Source organism: Vidua macroura, chromosome 2 (assembly GCF_024509145.1).
Source record: "Vidua macroura isolate BioBank_ID:100142 chromosome 2, ASM2450914v1, whole genome shotgun sequence".
Lineage (NCBI taxonomy): Eukaryota > Metazoa > Chordata > Aves > Passeriformes > Viduidae > Vidua > Vidua macroura.
Window position 1 is genome coordinate 99278216 of NC_071572.1, and position 4793 is coordinate 99283008.

Consider the following 4793-nt stretch of genomic DNA (forward strand, 5'->3'; position numbering starts at 1 on the left):
CCTGCTACACCCTCGCTGTGCTGACCCTCACAGTTCCCAAGAGAGGAAACTTGGTCCTTGTCTCTTCTCAGTCCCTGCCTGTCAGGCCTGCTGGGGCCCATCCCTGTGTTGGAGGATGGCAGCCACTAGGACACAACCATGCCCATGGGTGTGAGATGCTGCTCAACACAGATGCCTGATGGCCAGGGCTGGTGGTGTCCCTGCAAGTGCCCCAAGCCTGCCTGCTCCCTGGCTGGGGACAGTGGGACAGGTCCTGACCATCAGATCCTGCCATAACTCCCTGCATTGCACCCTGACAACAAGGTGAATGTGGAGAAGTATGGCACAGAGCAAAGACTTTTTCCCTCATGTTCTCATCCCTTAGCTGGCAGGTGCTTCAACAGCAGGATGACATAGAAAGGAAAATTATTTGCCTTGCTTTGATTTCTGTTTGAATTACTATGTCCTTTGTATATGACTGTAGAATATTTTACATAAATATTATTACTCTAGTCTCTGAAATTATAATCTCTGAAGCTGTTTGGAATTTTATGAGGATGCAAGTCCTCTCTAGACATACTTATTCAAATGCTACCCAAACTGTTTTAGTTTTCCCCACATTGGCAGTGCTCTGTGTTCTTCCATGTTGCTGAAACTCTCATTCCAGGTCCTTCTTTGTATGTCTTAAATTCACAGACCTCTTCCTCCTTGACTCCTAACATCTTAGCTTTGTCTCCTCAGGACAACTTAAAACTAAGCTTCTTTGGCATCTTTACCTATCCTGACATCATCATCATTCAATTTCCTGATGCTATTCATTAACTCTTCCTCTTACAGATGGTCTCTATCCCAGCTTAGGTCATACATTCATCTACTGCCCACAAGCCATTTTCACCTTAGAAACTAATTAAAATACAGCTCTGACTATTGTGAGAGTCCTTAAGCTCAATCCTTCATTATTGTTAATGTTTCTAGTTGGAAAAAAAAAAAGATAAAAAAATTTCTATGCTTACAAAAACATCAGTGTTATGTGTGCCAAAAAAAGGCTCCAGTATCCTAGTATTTGCTTCTCCATCTGTTGAATGTAAAAGCCATGAAACAAGGACTGGCTTTTTGGGGGCTTTTTTTAGCATTCCTTTGGTTTCTATCGAGAGGAAGCCCTAAAGAGATTATCTAATGATGCTTAACCCTACTCCCTACCTGCACTAAATATAATATAGGTAATATCTTACCTGTTACTTCTATGGGAAGTAAAAATTTATACATTAGAGGTATGCTGATGAAATTCATCTCTCCAGATAAGTCTGGAGGAAATCCTGCTTTGCAATATAGAAATCCGGTTCCCTTTAAGGTGGCCTTCCCTTGTTCCAGTTCCAGAGGAAGAAAATGGGATTAAAATGACAATGCAAGCATGGACCTGAAAATGTGCATTGTGCAACTTGGTAGGCTGCAGAGCAACAGCAGGGTCTCACTCTCAGTGCTCCTAGATTCAGGAGGTTTGGATACAAAGTTTTGTTTAATAGTTTGTTTTTAATATTTGTCTTAGCTTGCCTGTTTAGGACATTTTATACCAATAAACAAAATTCACTGAAAAGATACTGGAAATTATCAGCAAGGAAAAAAGCTACAAACTGTTCTTTACCACATTTCTGTTCGGTAAAATAGAAGAAAGTGACAAAAACCCGTGAAATTTCACAAGTTGCATTTTATCTGTCTGGCCACAGTGTGTCAATGTTTTCCCACACATTTCTCAATGGAGAGCTTACCTCTAGTGAAATCAGCTCCTGACAAACAGCAGATGTCAGCGTTCATGCTCTGATTTAGGGGGAGGCCCTCGACACCCTTTTGCAGGTGGATCACTTTGGAATAGGTTTTGCTGAACAGCAGCTGTAGGTTTGTTTTGTGTGCCACAGGAAGCTGATGATGAGCACTGCAGAACAGAACTGGAGTGAGATGTCAGCTCTGTGCAGGTCCCATTTAGCTCCAGATTGTTTTCACATCAGATTTAGCTGGCATCATATCCTAGGACTCCACAGTTCGAGTAAAAACAGTTAACGTACTGATGGAAAAATATGATGCTTAATGAGGAGAAAAACAAGAAACACTTTGAAGAATTTTCTTCCTTTAATATCCTTTAACAGGTCACTAACAGTTGCCATCACAACTCTTCACTGTTTGTGGTCACTTACAGAGCTGCAGATACAGAATAAGCATTTAAATCCACAATTAACAAGATCATAAATTCCTGGAAACTTGGGTTTATCTGTGAATATGCACACCTTTGTGATCTCTGGGTTTGACAACACATCATTAGGGATGAGATTACAGAATCAGGTTGCATTAGGGTTTGGAGTATAATTCCATGCCAAGCTATTCTCCATTTTGAATTTCTAGTGTCCCCACTTTGGTCAGTTGAGGAAAGCTCTTTGCAGTCACCTGCTACTGCTATCAAGAGATGCAAACTGAGCCTGTTGGTGTAAGAGAGAAGCATCAGCACCTGAGCTGACCCACCAAGGCCAGCAACACACATTATCTGTGTGGTGTCTTGGGAAGCAATTCCTTTTGTTCTAAAAAACTTGTCTCTGAATAGCACTGCTTTGCCTGGTTGGCCTATTTAATGCTTTCATAACACTTCCAGTCGGTCATAACTTTTCCAAGACAGATATCAGGTTTCATAACCCTTTTCCTCGTAGAAAAAGAAATGGCAGGGGAAGGTTGCTTTTTGTTATTGCTGGCTTTTACAAAAAGCCACACTGAGAGAAAAAGAACTTAAACTAGTTATTTGCAAGATAATAAAACTATTTCTGCTCCACACAGATTACTTCTGTAGCTGTTTCAGCTGCTCGTAAAGCTCAGACACAATATAAACTGCCTGCAACTACTGTTTAAGGACTTATTGCATGATAAAGTTAGTGTAAAAACTAACTAGTGATAACTAATAATAAGAAAAATAAACCCATGTGAATAAAAAAAAACATGACTTGGAGCTTGTGTTCTGGTGCTTGTTAAAACAACTGGGTTTCTGCATATGGTAACTAAGCAGGGCTGTCCTGCAGAACTGAAATCCCAGTTTTGTTTATGCAGCTCCACCTTTGCACCATTTCCCAGCAATGTCAGGAAAGGCAGCTGTTCTTGACAGACAACTCCTTTGCGAAGCCACAAACACAACCTGAAAACAAATGCTGTGTATGTTCCCTTCCTGGCTCTTTTGGGCCTCCCATGGAGGCACTGATGACACTTTTCCATGTATCTTATTTATGCCTGTTTTTGCTGTTGCTCCAGAATTCCCACAATGTATTCAGCAGTACTTTCCTGATGTCGGCAGTGCAGCAAGCAGCAACTTGGCAGGAAAATTCTCTTTCTACCCTGGACCTACCACTGTGCTTTCCTTGCTTCGTATTCCAGAGCAGAATTTCTTCAGCATCACTGATTCCCTCTCAGAACAACCCATCCACATTTGATCCCTGGGTTACTAATTTCTTCTTTGAATTTAGCCTTTTCTTAAATTTACCACTCTCAAAAAGAGATTGGTACCTCCAGGGGGCTTGACCTTACTGCTTTATGTTTCAGATCCATTAGCTCTCCACTCCCTGCAAACCCCAGCTGCTTTCTGACCCACTGTCAGGAAAAAAAAGTAAATTTTGAGAAAGAAGGAAGCTATTTCTTGGTGACAACTTTGTGTTTACAAAAGACTTCTCTTGGGAATGCCGGTTTCCAGTCTTCCCTTTCCTGAATCCTCCCTACTTCATCTGCAGGTATTGAAACGGAACAGTGAAGGGACAAGACTGTGCCAGTGCTAAGGTCTACCGGGGTTTATAGGCTGCTTAAATACTTTTGAGTGAAGAGAAGTCGCTGACTGTGTCATAAGACCCTTAGCCCTGCCTCTGGGATCCATCTGGACTCAGGCCTTACTGGCAGCAGCCTGCAGCAGAACCTGCAGCGATCCTGCCGCAGGCGGGCTCCTTCCCCCGCCCCAGGGCAGGAGCCTGGGCTGAGCCACCTCGCTGTGCCCTCGGCTCCGCGCCGTGAGGATGCGGGGGCTGACGGCGCCATCAGCTCAGGAAGGGCACTGAGGTGCTGGAGTGGCTCCAGAGAAGGGCAACGGAGCTGGGGAAGGGTTTGGAGCAAAGCCTTACGAAGAGCGTCTGAGGGAGATTAGGGTTAAGGGCATCGTTCAGCCTGGAGAAAAGGCGGCTACGGGGAGAACCCCGTAGATCCCCGAGGCTCCCGGACAGGAGGGTGGAGCCACGTGGGGGTGGTCCTCTTCTCCTGGGTAATTTGGTGGCAGGAGAGCAGGACAAAGCCTCAGGCTGTGCCAGGGAACTTCTTCACAAAAAAAGAGTGATTGGGCATCGGAATGGGGTGCCCAGGGAGGCGGTGGAGTCATTGTCCCTGGAGGTGCGTAAGGAAGGGCTGGACGTGGCACTCAGTGCCAGGGCCTGGTTGACACGGCGGTGCTCGGCCGGAGGTTGGGCTCTGGATGATGCCGGGCTCATTTCCCCCGCCCGCCCCCGCCGCCGGGCTGAGGGGGAATGGCGGAGGAGGGGGCGTGTCACGCGCCCGGCACACCCGCGGCGCCCAATGGGGAGCGAGGAGCCGCCCACGTGACGGAGCGCGCGCGAACGGTCAAGAGGGAGGGGGGCGCTCCCCCTCCCCCAACCCGCGCTCCCGCGTCCCTCCGGCGAGTCACGTGATGCGGCGCCGCTCCGCCGCCCCCGCTCCCTCCCCTCCCCGGTCACGTGCGCGGTCGCCGGCGGCGCGCGCGGCCCCGACGGCCGTGGGGGGGGGCAGCGCGAGCGGCGGCGCCGGGCGGG